The sequence below is a fragment of the Chanodichthys erythropterus genome, chromosome 20 (assembly GCF_024489055.1).
Source record: "Chanodichthys erythropterus isolate Z2021 chromosome 20, ASM2448905v1, whole genome shotgun sequence".
NCBI classification, from domain to species: domain Eukaryota; kingdom Metazoa; phylum Chordata; class Actinopteri; order Cypriniformes; family Xenocyprididae; genus Chanodichthys; species Chanodichthys erythropterus.
In genome coordinates, this window is record NC_090240.1 from 112623 (window position 1) to 129930 (window position 17308).

Genomic DNA, 17308 nt, shown 5'->3' on the forward strand with positions numbered 1-17308 from the left:
TTTTTGATGACATTCTAATTATATGACCAGCACCTGTACACGAGCTGCGGTCCTTTAGACCAGTGGTTCCCATCAGTCAGGCGTGTTTGATTAGATGTCTCCCTGATCAAACACACCCGATCCAACTCATCAGCTCGTTGGTAAAGACTCCAAGACCTCAGACGGGCGCATCAGACAAGAGTGACATTCAAGACGTGCAGTGCTGGTTTGGGAACCGCTGCTTTGGAACAACGGCGACCGTTTCATAAGGGTGCGAGACGGTGCCACCCTGCCAGCCACCCCACCGCAGGTACATAGAGACTCCTTGTGAAGCTCCAGCGACATTCCCTCTGCTATTAACCACAACGATTTGCAGTCCCCCAAAAGGGGAAGCACACCGTTCCTGGAGACACTGCAATACCAGGTCGATGCGTGGAGTGGACGGAGCAAGCCCCGGTTCCGGCTCCATGAGCCAAAAATCCATTTAATATGTAGTCCCCAGATAGGGGACGTATCAGATATTAAACTGATAAGAACAGATTTTTTTTTTTTTTTTTCGAAAAGTTTTATTGTCACATTTTCATTCATTTTTTCATGCCACACATTTTAAAACATACTCAGTTCCACAAATTAAAACGGAGGTGACACAATTCTGGTTAAAATCAGTTATTGTTGTGTGTCGTGTAAAGGTCCATGTATGTAAATCAGTGTGGTGTTAAAAGCAGGGCAGATGACTGAAAATAAAAATAAAAATAAAATAAATGAATAAATAGTCGAGATAAGAGACAATAAAACATTTCAACTAAAACATCATCTGTTGTACAGGATCGAGGGTGAGTCCTTATCAAGAATTTCCATTCACTCCAGGTCTCCAGAACAGGCCCAAGACTCCCCGCTTCCGGGGCCCAGCGGAAATCCCCTCTCCTCCGGCCCGCTGGCCCGCTGTTCCCGTAGCCGGTGTGGTGAGGGTGCATCTACGGGCGGCCAAGGTCGGTGGCGGCCGGGACCTTCTCGTGCGACCCCGGCCCCCCCATCCGAATAACGACGTGCGGCCCACCCTGCAGCATAGATCTTATCCTCTGCTCGCACGCGTGGAGGGGGGCCGTCACGCGTTTCCCCACCAGCAGGTTTCTGGTTGCCCAGATGGCATCCTTGATCACGTTTAGGGTGAGCCAGAGCGAGGTAAAATCTTGCGGTGTCAAGTCCTTCAAGCCCTGACCCACCCCCAGGATGGCAAGCTTGTAATCCACCTGGGCCCCACCCGCTGGCAGGCACGGGAAAAACAGGGGGCCGGTCTTGGCCCACAGGTCCCGCGCAGCGCCGCACTCCCAGAGCAGATGATGGACGGTCTCCGGGGAACCACATCCGGACCGTGGGCAGGTAGAGTTTTTGGCCATGCCTCTGGAGTGCATAACCGCCCTGACCGGGAGGATCTCGTGGGCCACCATCCACGCCAAGTCTTTGTGCCTGTTCTGGAGAGCTGGGTGGGCAACGTTCCGCCAAACTTGTCTGGCCTCACTTAACGTGAGGCCTGGGATTGGACTCACCGTTTCTCGATCCTGCACAAGAGAGATCAAAGACTTGTGATTAGTTAAAATGGTGGCATCCTTTCCTTCCAATGAGTGTTTCTTTAAAAAGGTCTTAATAAAACTGTACTCTTTTGGCATATTAAAAGACACTGGACTTTTAAGATCAATTGGTAAAACTCTCAACGCTCTTAGGTAAGACCCCATCCAGAAACGAGCCATAGCCGCTGTCTTGTTCTCTCTGGATGAGGTCAATGCATATTGGACATGGAGGGCGGCAAAGCGGCTTCCTAAAAACAAGTGGGGGTCTGGGAGGCCTTTCCCGCCATTCTCTTTTCTTTTTTTAACGACCTCCCTCTTCAGTCGTTCCCACTTGGACCCCCACAGGAAATAAAATACCGCCCTCTCCAGGTTGGCCAGGAATCTTCTTGGGGGACTAAAAACAGAACAGACAAGTAAAATTAGGGGTAAAATCACTGCTTTAAAAATTAAAATCTTTCCTTCAATCGTCATTTGTCTTAGTCCCCAAAACCCCAGTCTTTGCCTAACTTTCCCTAAGATGTCAGTCCAGTTCCCCCGTCCTCCACCCTCTTTGTCAAACTTTACACCTAAAACTGTCAGGTCATTGTCTTTAAAATCCAAATCCAGTCCACCTGTGTCCACGTTTCCCCACGGCCCGAAGAGCTGGGCCTCGGACTTACTCCTATTGAGCTTGGCGCCCGAGGCCCGACCGTACCAGTCAGTCAAGTCCAATGCTCTTCGTACCGATAAAAGGTCAGTCGCTAAAAGGGTTACGTCGTCCATATATAAAACACAGGTCGCTGTCAGTCCACCAGTCCCTGGGATGTCCAGTCCTTTAATCCATTTATCCCTTCTCAAGATTTGTGCCAGTGGCTCAATGCAGGCCACATACAGTAGGGGAGATAAAGGACACCCCTGACGGACGCCGCTGTGAATGTTTACAGCTTTGGATAGATGCCCATTAACTGCAAATTTACTGACTAGGCTGTTGTAAAGCAGTCCCACCCAAGCTATAAACCTCCCTGGGAACCCCATTTTTTCCAGTACCTTAAAAAGGAACTGGTGCGAGATGCGGTCAAAAGCTTTTTCAAAATCTAAATTTAGGACTACTAGCCGAATATTTCTGTCTCTCGCGTAACAGATGGCGTCTCTAATCAGCACCAGGCTGTCTGTGATCTTCCTACCGGGCACAGCGCATGCTTGATCCAGGTGGATTACGTCCTCTAGAACAGTCGACATGCGTGTGGCTAAAATCTTACTAAAAAGTTTACAGTCAAAATTTAAAAGCGTGATTGGTCGCCAGTTCTTCAAGTCAGTCCTGTCTCCTTTTTTGTATAATAATGAAACTATCCCTACTCTAAAGCTGTCCGGAAGTCTGTCGAGAGTCTCAAATTCTTTAAAAACTGTCAGTAGGTCATGTGCTAAAATGTCCCAGAAAGTCAAGTAAAACTCCAAGGGAAGTCCATCCATTCCTGGGGACTTCCCTTTTTAAAACCTTTGAGGGATTCTTTTAATTCTAAAAGAGTAAAATCCTGGGCTAAAAGCACGTTTGGACTCTTTATCTTTTTATCTAAAAAATCTAAAACTTCCTTTAAGATGCCGTCGTGTGCTTCTTTTGGACTATATAAATTACTATAAAAATGTTCTATTTCACCTAAAATTTCCTCCATGTTTTTTGCCTCCCTCCCTCCAAAAGTTTTTAAAATGGTTATTGACCCTCCCCGTGAAATAGTCTTTTTAAAAAAATATCGTGTACACTTTTCTCCTTCTTCTATCTCTTTTTCTTTGCATCTTAAAATGACTCCCTTACTTTGAGCTTCGGATAAAACTGACATTTCTTTCTTTACTTCCTTTATTTCCTCTTTAAAATCCAATCCATTATTTAAAAGGTTAAAATATCTCTGCAGTCTTTTTTGCAGCCCCATCATGCATCTTTTTTCTTTGTTCTTTTTCTCTTTACCTATTTTTCTAAAAAAATGTCCTGTCTTTTGTTTCACCATCTCCCACCACTGTGCCCGTGAGTCGTAAAAGTCCTGGAGAGTCTGCCATTGGCACTTCTTCATCCTCTAATAGGGAGCAGTTCAGCTTCCACAGCCCTCCCCCTACTGTCACACCCGTGGGTAGTGAAAGGGTGCAGGAGAGCATCATGTGATCAGTGAAGAAAAGGGGGGTCAATGTTGCATCGGTTGGCGGGCAGTCTCTTGTAAAAATATAGTCAATTCGAGAGGCTCTGGCGCCATCACCACTGAACCAGGTGAAGCCCTCCTCTCTCTGATGCATTGTTTTAAAACAGTCGACTAACTTAAAATCTTTGACTAATTTCTTTAATAAAACTGATGTCTTGTCAACCTTAAAATCATCTCCTACCCTTTTTCTATCTTTTTTTGTTAAAACACAATTAAAATCCCCTGCAACCACTAGGGGAGCCCTACCTAACATGTGGGGCTGCAAATCTTCTAAAAGCTCGTATCTCTCATTTTTTCCTGTAAAACCATACATATTTAAAACATTAAAATCCTTACCTAAAAAAGTCAGATTAACTAAAATTGCCCGCCCATCCCTCACCACAGTGCTGCCCTTCACCAAGATATTGGGATTATTAATTAAAAAGGCAACACCGTCATTTTTGTTAAAATTGGAGCCACTCCAGATGGAGGGTCCTGGGGTCCAAAGTTCTTGCCATCTCCTGTAGTTTGTTAAAAAAGGCAGAGCACACTCTTGCAATAAATAAATATCTGACTTAAAATTTTTTAAACTTGATAAAACACTCTGTGCTCGAAGAGTAGACCTCACACTTCTCACATTGATTGTAGAGATAGTGAGGGCCATGAGCAGTATGGTTAAAAATACAAACATTTAAGAAGAAAAACAAAAAGACTGCAGAACATTACATTAAAATCATGTTATTTCATGTGGCATTTGCCTCTCCTTTTCCCCAGAAAAAAAGGGATCAGGAGGGCAAATGCTCGCCACTTCAGAGTCCACAGAGAGAACCTCTTGTGGCTCTTTGGGTGACGATGTTCTCAGCTTGATGTGCAGGAAAGAGACTTCATTGGGAGACTCTGCGGGCCACATACGGTCTAGATCTTCCGAAGCGGAACTATCTAGCCGATGCGCCGCCCGCAGCCTTTTCTCCTCTGTATGTGACAGAGGAGATCTCGCAGTCCTTTTCTGCACTTGAGCATTTGGGAGTGAACAGTCAGCTTCACTCCCACTTGATGGCATACTTATCTCAGAAACGGTGTTGAGGGAGGAAACCGTTTCCTCCTCTTCATCTTTTGTATCATTTCCTTTCTCTTGTCTGGGAGTGGTTCCCTCCCCCTGTTTCGTTTCAATCTGTGACTCTGCCCCTTTAGCCGCCCCACTTCCTCTTTCCTGCCCAATCCCTGAGGTTGGCAGAGAATTTGAATTTCCCGCCAAAACCTCAGGGACCGCCTCCTCCTCCCTTTGTTCTTCTGTTTGCTCTGATTGTGGGGCGGCCATTTTGTTGCCTTTAAGTTTGTTGGCAAAGCTTTTTGGGCAATCTCTGTAGAGATGGTTTGATTCTCCACACAGGTTGCACCGCCTGCCATTGGTACACTCTTCAAAATTGTGACCAATTTCTCTGCATTTCCCACATACAATTTCTTGGCATGCTTCAGCCAAATGCCCAAACTTTCCACATTTTCTGCATAATTTGGGCATGCCCTGGTAATGAATGTAGCCTCTGTTCTCACCCAGCACAATCATAGAAGGCAGATGCTTCAGGCCCTGGTAGCTCCCGGCATCTTCCCATTGTTTAATGGGAATTCGCCAGGAGCATGTCCAGATGCCATCCTCATCTAAAACCTTGACTGGCTGGCCTCGAACCGTGCAAAATCTACCCAGCCAGACACAAATGTCCTCCCCAGTCACTGTCTCATTAAACATTCTAACAATCACAGTTTTAAGTGTATTATCAGATAGCTTTTCAACAGTAAACATGGAGAACTGGGATTTTACTGATTCAAATCTGTGCCAAAAATCATTCAGGTGGGAAACAGCTCTAAAGCTAACATCATAGCCTTTGTTCAGGGGCAGAGTCACAATACAATTCAGTTCTTCAGGTTTAAAATGTAAAGTCTTCTGGAGAAGCTTTCTGGAGAAGTCGAGACGTGACATCCCCAAGAGCCTTCCATCAACTTCTCTGTAGATAAGACGCACGCTGTGGTGCCTCCGCAAGCCGGCACGGGCAGCCGACATGGTGGAGGCACCAACAGCCTAAAACAAACTTTACAAATCAAAAAACCAATAAATAAATTACCAAATAAATAAATAAATAAATAAATAAATAAAACCTTACCTTAAAACAGCTTGTTCGCAAAAACAGTAGCAGCAATTTCAAATATACCTCTTGAAAGTTGGGGGCTCGCGATACAGCAAGACCTCGAGCCAGGAAACCCTCAAAAGGCGATCGCAGCTCAACCTGACGACAAGATACTTGATCTTAGCCAAAAGGCCGAGAAGCGATGCCGTTGCCAAGCAGTGGGGGCAGAGCCGGCAAAGGCGACGCCCATCTGGGCCGCGGTGGGTTTCGTACTTTGCCTCTAGGACCACTGCTGTCGATCAGATCGTTTGTTAAATAGTGGAGATGATTTGAAACAACCTGCTTTCGCGAACTGGTCCTAGGTTTTTCCATCGACCTCCACAAAAGCACCGCAGTACAATTCTCTGGACTCCCTAGGTCGTTCTTGATCAGGAGGGGGGAAAAAAAAAAGCTCAACTTTAACATTTGGATAGTGTGACGAGTCCCTCGTTCTTCCTGCTACGGCCGGCCAGTGGGTGTGGCTGGGAGACTCATCAAGTGAACCATGTACACCCGTGCTTCCCTCTATAAAGCTTGGGCTTTGTTTGGCGTGGTGTGTTGCTTGCTCCTGGGTGCTTTGGTTTTGATTTTGGTCTTTGTTTATTTTGAGTTCCTTATTCATTTAAATGTGGTTCTGTCTGATGTTTGGTTATTGATGTGTCTGACAGAAATTGTGTTTGGTTTTGTTGATTTCTTGTTTCATATATTTTCTTATTTATGCTGATAAATCTCTTTTCGTTGCAACCTACCAAGCTGCCTATGTCCTCCGTTTCATTTGTCACGGCTTTGAGCCGGTCGTGACAATAGCGACCACGGGGTCATTTAGAAAACGGCCATGGTCGAGTGCCCCCAAAAGCCTGTCGTCCCTGAAGGAAAACTCAGAACTTTGCGAAACCAGGCGAGCGCACGCAACACCCGATTCCATAAAAGGGGCGTGCAAACACACACGGAGCCACAGACAACGCTACGACTGTTAGAAACCACAGGTTCTCTCGGCACCACCTAATCTTCTTTCAACCAGTATGTCCAGGGGAGAGCGCGAACGCAGTCGCCCACTACCATAAATTATGCAGGCGAGATTCCCACATTTGGGGAATTCGCAGGGGTCAGCACAACCGGAGTGCAATGGCCGAGCCTCGCCCTGGGTGAACCACCTTCCTGATCATGGTGTCTCCCCTGCCAGGTAAGTATGAGTCCCCAGGCCTCCAGTCAGAGGCTACCCTATCCCTCTTTGCCGTCCTCATCAACGGTGACCCCCCTCCCCCACCCCAAGCAAAGGAAGGGCGTGTCAAGTCAAGTCAAGTCAAGTCAAATTTATTTATATAGCGCTTTTACAATTGGTAATTGTTTCAAAGCAGCTTTACATATTAGAAGCACAGAAAAAAAGGGAAGTGGTTAAAACTGTACAAACAAGCGTGGTAATATGTAACATATACAAGATGGTGCTACATTAAGCCAATGTCGGCTGACTTCCAGGGGTGGAAAAAACCCCCTAGGAGAAAAACCCAGCGTGCTAGCACTGGGAAAAAAGTCCTAGGAGGGAAAAAACCCCTTGGAAGATATATATATGTAAATGTATATGGAGATCAAAATCTGAATTGTACATTTTTATTATAGAGATTAAAAATCGATTATATATAAATATATGCAAGCGGATACGGGGATCCTGGGCTACGTTGTAGTCAGGTCCAGACGCAGGTTCTCCATCTGACCTGGATACGGCCTGGATCCAGCACCCGGCAAACCTCAGGATAAGCAGAGAGACAGATATTAGCGTAGATGCCATTCTTGTTCTGATGTACAGGTATATCTAGTGTTATAGGAAATGTTCTCGGTTCCGGCCGACCTAATTATTGCAGCGTAACAATCCTTTAACGGATTTGAAAAATGTTAATGTATTGATGATGTGTTATGTGTATGCAAGAGCAAAGAGATGTGTTTTTAGTCTAGATTTAAACTGACAGAGTGTGTCTGCTTCCCGAACAATGCTAGGAAGATTGTTCCAGAGTTTAGGTGCTAAATAGGAAAATGATCTGCCGCCTTCAGTTGATTTTGATATTCTGGGTATTATCAACTGGCCTAAATTCTGAGATCGCAATAAACGTGAAGGACTATAATGCATTAAGAGCTCACTTAGGTACTGGGGAGCTAAACCATTTAGAGCTTTATAAGTAAGTAGCAAGATTTTAAAATCTATACGATGTTTAATAGGGAGCCAATGTAATGTTGACAGAACTGGGCTAATATGGTCATACTTTCTGGTTCTAGTAAGAACTCTAGCTGCCGCATTTTGAACCAACTGTAGTTTGTTTAAAAGCCGAGCAGAACAACCACCCAGTAGAGCGTTACAATAATCTAGTCTTGAGGTCATGAATGCATGAACCAACTGTTCCGCATTTGTCATTGAGAGCATATGTCGTAATTTAGATATATTTTTTAGATGGAAGAAGGCGGTTTTACAGATACTAGAAACATGACTTTCAAATGAAAGATTGGTATCAAAGAGCACACCCAGGTTCCTAACTGAGGACGAAGGTTTAATGGAGCACCCGTCAAGTGTTAGAGAGTATTCAAGGTTTTTTCGTGAGGAAGTTTTTGGTCCAAAGATTAGGAAATCAGTTTTTTCTGAATTTAATAATAAGAAATTTCTTGTCATCCAGTTTTTAATGTCAGCTATGCATTCTGTTAGTTTTGTGAATTTGTAGGTTTCGTCAGGGCGCGAGGAAATATAGAGCTGAGTATCGTCAGCGTAGCAGTGAAAACTAACACCATGCTTCCTAATTATCTCTCCTAAGGGCAGCATGTACAGAGTGAAAAGCAACGGTCCTAATACTGAGCCTTGTGGTACCCCATATTTAACCTGTGATCGATACGACATCTCTTCATTAACTACCACAGACTGATAACGGTCAGATAAGTATGATTTGAACCATGCCAAAGCAATTCCACTAATGCCAATATAGTTTTCAAGTCTTTTTAAAAGAATGTTATGATCGATAGTGTCAAAAGCAGCACTGAGATCTAATAACACTAATAGAGAAATACAGCCACGATCGGATGATAGGAGTAGATCGTTTGTAACTCTAACGAGAGCAGTCTCAGTACTATGGTATGGTCTAAATCCTGACTGGAAATCCTCACAGATTCCATTTCTTTCTAAAAAGGAACACAGTTGTGTTGAAACTGCCTTTTCTAGTATCTTTGACAGAAAAGGTAGATTCGAGATTGGCCTGTAATTTACTATATCTCTCGGATCTAGTTGAGGTTTTTTAATAAGAGGTTTGATAATAGCCTGCTTAAAGGTTTTTGGCACGTGTCCTAGTGTTAAAGATGAATTAATTATATCAAGAAGTGGACCTACGACCTCTGGAAGCATTTCTTTCAGTAGTTTAGTCGGCATTGGGTCTAACATACATGTCGTTGATTTTGATGATTTGATAAGTTTAGATAATTCTTCCTCTCCTATAGCGGCGAATGATTCTAGTTTTACCTCAGGGACACTACAGTGCACTGTCTGAAGAGAAACTGTAGACGGTTGCATGTTTATAATTTTCTCTCTAATATTATCAATCTTGCAAGTAAAGAAGTTCATAAAGTCATTACTGCTGTGCTCTATGGAAACGTCAGCAGTTGAATCTCTGTTTCTAGTTAATTTAGCCACTGTGTCAAATAAATACCTAGGATTATGTTTGTTTTCTATTAAGAGATTTGAAAAATAAGTAGATCTAGCATTTCTTATGGCTGTTCTGTACTCAATCATTTTTTCTTTCCACGAAAGGCGAAAAACTTCTAGTTTTGTTTTCTTCCAACTACGTTCAGCTTTTCTAACAGCTCGTTTTAGAGCCCGAGTGTGCTCATCATACCACGGCGTTGGATTAGTTTCCTTAATCTTCTTTAGACGTAAAGGAGCGACCGCATCTAATGTGCTGGAAAAGAGAGAGCCAATAGTTTCTGTTGCAGCATCGAGTTCTTCTATGTTGTCAGGTATACTAAGGCGATGAAACTGCTCGGGGAGATTATTTATAAAGCAATCTTTAGTGTCAGACGTGATTTTTCTACAATATTTATGGCTGGGTGGTGGTTTTGTAGCCTTGGCTAATTGTATTATACACGAGACTAAATAATGATCTGATATATCATCGCTCTGCTGTAGAATTTCAACAGCATCAATATCTATTCCATGCGACAGTATTAGATCTAGGGTATGATTACGACAATGAGTGGGTCCTGACACGTGTTGTTTAACTCCAATAGAGTTTAAAATATCTGCAAATGCCAATCCAAATGCGTCTTTATTATTATCTACATGGATATTAAAATCACCAACAACAAGGACTTTATCCGCAGCCAGTACTAACTCTGATAGAAACTCAGCAAATTCTTTGATAAAGTCAGTATGGTGCCCTGGTGGCCTGTATACAGTAGCCAGCACAAATGTCAACTTACATAATGTTACATAAAGCACCATCACTTCAAAGGAATTATATTTGAAATTCTTTTGAATGATTCTGAATATATTACTATAAATTACAGCAACACCTCCCCCTTTGCCTTTCTGTCGAGGATTGTGTCGATAATCATAACCTTGAGGACTAGATTCATTTAAAGTAATGTAATCGTCTGGTTTTAGCCAGGTTTCTGTCAAACACAGCAAGTCTAGTTTATTGTCTGTGATAATTTCATTTACAATAAGTGCTTTTGAAGAAATAGATCTAATATTCAGTAACCCAAGCTTTATCATTTGTTTATCTGATTTATCTGTGATTTTCATTTTTTGAACATCAATTAAATTTTTACCCTTAAAAGGTTTTGGAAGTTTTTTGTATTTTTGTGTGTCCCTTCCATTACTTGACTGCGATTTCCGTGACCATGCCTTCAAGCCGGCAAACTGCCAAGCACCTACAGGTGCTGGTCGTATGATTAGAATGTCATCAAAAAGTTGATTTCTTTCACTAATTCCTTTCAAAAAGTCAAACTTGTATATTATGTACATTGCACACAGACTGATATATTTCAAATGTTTATTTCTTTTAATTTTGATGATTATAACTGACAACTAAGGAAAATCCCAAATCCGGTATCTCAGCAAATTTAGAATATTACTTAAGACCAATACAAAGAAAGGATTTTTAGAAATCTTGGCCAACTGAAAACTATAAACATGAAAAGTATGAGCGTGTGCAGCACTCAATACTTAGTTGGGGCTCCTTTTGCCTGAATTACTGCAGCAATGCGGCGTGGCATGGAGTCGATCGGTCTGTGGCACTGCTCAGGTGTTATGAGAGCCCAGGTTGCTCTGATAGTGGCCTTCAGCTCTTCTTAATTGTTGGGTCTGGCATATGGCATCTTCCTCTTCACAATACCCCGTAGATTTTCTATGGGGTTAAGGTCAGGCGAGTTTGCTGGCCAATTAAGAACAGGGATACCATGGTCCTTAAACCGGGTACTGGTAGCTTTGGCACTGTGTGCAGGTGCCAAGTCCTGTTGGGAAATGAAATCTGCATCTCCATAAAGTTGGTCAGCAGCAGGAAGCATGAAGTGCTCTAAAACTTCCTGGTATACGGCTGCGTTGACCTTGGACCTCAGAAAACACAGTGGGCCAACACCAGCAGATGACATGGCACCCCAAACCATCACTGACTGTGGAAACTTTAGGCTGGCCCTCAAGCGACGTGGATTGTGTGCCTCTCCTCTCTTCCTCCAGACTCTGGGACCCCGATTTCCAAAGGAAATGCCAAATTGACTTTCATCAGAGAACGTAACTTTGGACCACTCAGCAGCAGTCCAGTCCTTTTTGTCGAGGCGCCTCTGACGCTGTCTGTTGTTCAAGAGTGGCTTGACACAAGGAACGAGACAGCTGAAAACCATGTCTTGCATACGTCTGTGCGTAGGGGTTCTTGAAGCACTGACTCCAGCTGCAGTCCACTCTTTGTGAATCTCCCCCACATTTTTGAATGGGTTCTGTTTCACAGTCCTCTCCAGGGTGCGGTTATCCCTATTGCTAGTACACTTTTTTTCTACCACATCTTTTCCTTCCCTTCGCCTCTCTATTAATGTGCTTGGACACAGAGCTCTGCGAACAGCCAGCCTCTTTTGCAATGACCTTTTGTGTCTTGGCCTCCTTGTGCAAGGTGTCAGTGGTCGTCTTTTGGACAACTGTCAAGTCAGCAGTCTTCCCCATGACTGTGTAGCCTACAGAACTAGACTGAGAGACCATTTAAAGGCCTTTGCAGGTGTTTTGAGTTAATTAGCTGATAAGAGTGTGTGGCACCAGGTGTCTTCAATATTGAACCTTTTCACAATATTCTAATTTTCTGAGATAGTGACTTTGGGATTTTCCATAGTTGTCAGCTATACTCATCAAAATGAAAAGAAATAAACATGTGAAACCTCTCAGTCTGTGTGTAATGAATGAATATGATATATACAAGTTTCACTTTTTGAAAGGAATTAGTGAAATAAATCAACTTTTTGATGACATTCTAATTATATGACCAGCACCTGTACACAAGCTGCGGTCCTTTAGACCAGTGGTTCCCATCAGTCAGGCGTGTTTGATTAGATGTCTCCCTGATCAAACACACCCGATCCAACTCATCAGCTCGTTGGTAAAGACTCCAAGACCTCAGACGGGCGCATCAGACAAGAGTGACATTCAAGACGTGCAGTGCTGGTTTGGGAACCGCTGCTTTGGAACAACGGCGACCGTTTCATAAGGGTGCGAGACGGTGCCACCCTGCCAGCCACCCCACCGCAGGTACATAGAGACTCCTTGTGAAGCTCCAGCGACATTCCCTCTGCTATTAACCACAACGATTTGCAGTCCCCCAAAAGGGGAAGCACACCGTTCCTGGAGACACTGCAATACCAGGTCGATGCGTGGAGTGGACGGAGCAAGCCCCGGTTCCGGCTCCATGAGCCAAAAATCCGTTTAATATGTAGTCCCCAGATAGGGGACGTATCAGATATTAAACTGATAAGAACAGATACTACACTTGATCTTAGCCAAAAGGCCGAGAAGCGATGCCGTTGCCAAGCAGTGGGGGCAGAGCCGGCAAAGGCGACGCCCATCTGGGCCGCGGTGGGTTTCGTACTTTGCCTCTAGGACCACTGCTGTCGATCAGATCGTTTGTTAAATAGTGGAGATGATTTGAAACAACCTGCTTTCGCGAACTGGTCCTAGGTTTTTCCATCGACCTCCACAAAAGCACCGCAGTACAATTCTCTGGACTCCCTAGGTCGTTCTTGATCAGGAGGGGGGGAAAAAAAAGCTCAACTTTAACATTTGGATAGTGTGACGAGTCCCTCGTTCTTCCTGCTACGGCCGGCCAGTGGGTGTGGCTGGGAGACTCATCAAGTGAACCATGTACACCCGTGCTTCCCTCTATAAAGCTTGGGCTTTGTTTGGCGTGGTGTGTTGCTTGCTCCTGGGTGCTTTGGTTTTGATTTTGGTCTTTGTTTATTTTGAGTTCCTTATTCATTTAAATGTGGTTCTGTCTGATGTTTGGTTATTGATGTGTCTGACAGAAATTGTGTTTGGTTTTGTTGATTTCTGGTTTCATATATTTTCTTATTTATGCTGATAAATCTCTTTTCATTGCAACCTACCAAGCTGCCTATGTCCTCCGTTTCATTTGTCACGGCTTTGAGCCGGTCGTGACACTAGCGACCACGGGGTCATTTAGAAAACGGCCATGGTCGAGTGCCCCCAAAAGCCTGTCGTCCCTGAAGGAAAACTCAGAACTTTGCGAAACCAGGCGAGCGCACGCAACACCCGATTCCATAAAAGGGGCGAGCAAACACACACGGAGCCACAGACAACGCTACGACTGTTAGAAACCACAGGTTCTCTCGGCACCACCTAATCTTCTTTCAACCAGTATGTCCAGGGGAGAGCGCGAACGCAGTCCCCCACTACCATAAATTATGCAGTCGAGATTCCCACATTTGGGGAATTCGCAGGGGTCAGCACAACCGGAGTGCAATGGCCGAGCCTCGCCCTGGGTGAACCACCTTCCTGATCATGGTGTCTCCCCTGCCAGGTAAGTATGAGTCCCCAGGCCTCCAGTCAGAGGCTACCCTATCCCTCTTTGCCGTCCTCATCAACGGTGACCCCCTCCCCCACCCCAAGCAAAGGAAGGGCGTGTCCCTTCCATTACTTGACTGCGATTTCCGTGACCATGCCTTCAAGCCGGCAAACTGCCAAGCACCTACAGGTGCTGGTCGTATGATTAGAATGTCATCAAAAAGTTGATTTCTTTCACTAATTCCTTTCAAAAAGTCAAACTTGTATATTATGTACATTGCACACAGACTGATATATTTCAAATGTTTATTTCTTTTAATTTTGATGATTATAACTGACAACTAAGGAAAATCCCAAATCCGGTATCTCAGCAAATTTAGAATATTACTTAAGACCAATACAAAGAAAGGATTTTTAGAAATCTTGGCCAACTGAAAACTATAAACATGAAAAGTATGAGCGTGTGCAGCACTCAATACTTAGTTGGGGCTCCTTTTGCCTGAATTACTGCAGCAATGCGGCGTGGCATGGAGTCGATCGGTCTGTGGCACTGCTCAGGTGTTATGAGAGCCCAGGTTGCTCTGATAGTGGCCTTCAGCTCTTCTTAATTGTTGGGTCTGGCATATGGCATCTTCCTCTTCACAATACCCCGTAGATTTTCTATGGGGTTAAGGTCAGGCGAGTTTGCTGGCCAATTAAGAACAGGGATACCATGGTCCTTAAACCGGGTACTGGTAGCTTTGGCACTGTGTGCAGGTGCCAAGTCCTGTTGGGAAATGAAATCTGCATCTCCATAAAGTTGGTCAGCAGCAGGAAGCATGAAGTGCTCTAAAACTTCCTGGTATACGGCTGCGTTGACCTTGGACCTCAGAAAACACAGTGGGCCAACACCAGCAGATGACATGGCACCCCAAACCATCACTGACTGTGGAAACTTTAGGCTGGCCCTCAAGCGACGTGGATTGTGTGCCTCTCCTCTCTTCCTCCAGACTCTGGGACCCCGATTTCCAAAGGAAATGCCAAATTGACTTTCATCAGAGAACGTAACTTTGGACCACTCAGCAGCAGTCCAGTCCTTTTTGTCGAGGCGCCTCTGACGCTGTCTGTTGTTCAAGAGTGGCTTGACACAAGGAACGAGACAGCTGAAAACCATGTCTTGCATACGTCTGTGCGTAGGGGTTCTTGAAGCACTGACTCCAGCTGCAGTCCACTCTTTGTGAATCTCCCCCACATTTTTGAATGGGTTCTGTTTCACAGTCCTCTCCAGGGTGCGGTTATCCCTATTGCTAGTACACTTTTTTCTACCACATCTTTTCCTTCCCTTCGCCTCTCTATTAATGTGCTTGGACACAGAGCTCTGCGAACAGCCAGCCTCTTTTGCAATGACCTTTTGTGTCTTGGCCTCCTTGTGCAAGGTGTCAGTGGTCGTCTTTTGGACAACTGTCAAGTCAGCAGTCTTCCCCATGACTGTGTAGCCTACAGAACTAGACTGAGAGACCATTTAAAGGCCTTTGCAGGTGTTTTGAGTTAATTAGCTGATAAGAGTGTGTGGCACCAGGTGTCTTCAATATTGAACCTTTTCACAATATTCTAATTTTCTGAGATAGTGACTTTGGGATTTTCCATAGTTGTCAGCTATACTCATCAAAATGAAAAGAAATAAACATGTGAAACCTCTCAGTCTGTGTGTAATGAATGAATATGATATATACAAGTTTCACTTTTTGAAAGGAATTAGTGAAATAAATCAACTTTTTGATGACATTCTAATTATATGACCAGCACCTGTACACGAGCTGCGGTCCTTTAGACCAGTGGTTCCCATCAGTCAGGCGTGTTTGATTAGATGTCTCCCTGATCAAACACACCCGATCCAACTCATCAGCTCGTTGGTAAAGACTCCAAGACCTCAGACGGGCGCATCAGACAAGAGTGACATTCAAGACGTGCAGTGCTGGTTTGGGAACCGCTGCTTTGGAACAACGGCGACCGTTTCATAAGGGTGCGAGACGGTGCCACCCTGCCAGCCACCCCACCGCAGGTACATAGAGACTCCTTGTGAAGCTCCAGCGACATTCCCTCTGCTATTAACCACAACGATTTGCAGTCCCCCAAAAGGGGAAGCACACCGTTCCTGGAGACACTGCAATACCAGGTCGATGCGTGGAGTGGACGGAGCAAGCCCCGGTTCCGGCTCCATGAGCCAAAAATCCATTTAATATGTAGTCCCCAGATAGGGGACGTATCAGATATTAAACTGATAAGAACAGATACTACACTTGATCTTAGCCAAAAGGCCGAGAAGCGATGCCGTTGCCAAGCAGTGGGGGCAGAGCCGGCAAAGGCGACGCCCATCTGGGCCGCGGTGGGTTTCGTACTTTGCCTCTAGGACCACTGCTGTCGATCAGATCGTTTGTTAAATAGTGGAGATGATTTGAAACAACCTGCTTTCGCGAACTGGTCCTAGGTTTTTCCATCGACCTCCACAAAAGCACCGCAGTACAATTCTCTGGACTCCCTAGGTCGTTCTTGATCAGGAGGGGGGAAAAAAAAAAAGCTCAACTTTAACATTTGGATAGTGTGACGAGTCCCTCGTTCTTCCTGCTACGGCCGGCCAGTGGGTGTGGCTGGGAGACTCATCAAGTGAACCATGTACACCCGTGCTTCCCTCTATAAAGCTTGGGCTTTGTTTGGCGTGGTGTGTTGCTTGCTCCTGGGTGCTTTGGTTTTGATTTTGGTCTTTGTTTATTTTGAGTTCCTTATTCATTTAAATGTGGTTCTGTCTGATGTTTGGTTATTGATGTGTCTGACAGAAATTGTGTTTGGTTTTGTTGATTTCTTGTTTCATATATTTTCTTATTTATGCTGATAAATCTCTTTTCGTTGCAACCTACCAAGCTGCCTATGTCCTCCGTTTCATTTGTCACGGCTTTGAGCCGGTCGTGACAATAGCGACCACGGGGTCATTTAGAAAACGGCCGTGGTCGAGTGCCCCCAAAAGCCTGTCGTCCCTGAAGGAAAACTCAGAACTTTGCGAAACCAGGCGAGCGCACGCAACACCCGATTCCATAAAAGGGGCGTGCAAACACACACGGAGCCACAGACAACGCTACGACTGTTAGAAACCACAGGTTCTCTCGGCACCACCTAATCTTCTTTCAACCAGTATGTCCAGGGGAGAGCGCGAACGCAGTCCCCCACTACCATAAATTATGCAGTCGAGATTCCCACATTTGGGGAATTCGCAGGGGTCAGCACAACCGGAGTGCAATGGCCCAGCCTCGCCCTGGGTGAACCACCTTCCTGATCATGGTGTCTCCCCTGCCAGGTAAGTATGAGTCCCCAGGCCTCCAGTCAGAGGCTACCCTATCCCTCTTTGCCGTCCTCATCAACGGTGACCCCCTCCCCCACCCCAAGCAAAGGAAGGGCGTG

General features: G+C 44.9%; 5 non-coding genes and 1 pseudogene across 5 annotated transcripts; all 6 read right to left on the bottom strand.

The window, feature by feature from the left end:
• Positions 1-366: 366 nt before the first annotated feature.
• LOC137010231 (U2 spliceosomal RNA) lies at positions 367-547 on the bottom strand (annotated as a pseudogene).
• A 6330-nt stretch (positions 548-6877) lies between these two features.
• On the bottom strand, positions 6878-7041 carry LOC137010062 (U1 spliceosomal RNA). Its single transcript, XR_010893141.1, has one exon. It is a non-coding gene; the product is annotated as a U1 spliceosomal RNA (small nuclear RNA).
• Positions 7042-12684: 5643 nt separating this feature from the next.
• LOC137010163 (U2 spliceosomal RNA) lies at positions 12685-12875 on the bottom strand. Its single transcript, XR_010893237.1, has one exon. It is a non-coding gene; the product is annotated as a U2 spliceosomal RNA (small nuclear RNA).
• Positions 12876-13736: 861 nt separating this feature from the next.
• Positions 13737-13900, bottom strand: LOC137010309 (U1 spliceosomal RNA). Its single transcript, XR_010893341.1, has one exon. It is a non-coding gene; the product is annotated as a U1 spliceosomal RNA (small nuclear RNA).
• A 2094-nt stretch (positions 13901-15994) lies between these two features.
• On the bottom strand, positions 15995-16185 carry LOC137010086 (U2 spliceosomal RNA). Its single transcript, XR_010893164.1, has one exon. It is a non-coding gene; the product is annotated as a U2 spliceosomal RNA (small nuclear RNA).
• Positions 16186-17048: 863 nt separating this feature from the next.
• On the bottom strand, positions 17049-17212 carry LOC137010047 (U1 spliceosomal RNA). Its single transcript, XR_010893126.1, has one exon. It is a non-coding gene; the product is annotated as a U1 spliceosomal RNA (small nuclear RNA).
• Between the last annotated feature and the right edge of the window lie 96 nt (positions 17213-17308).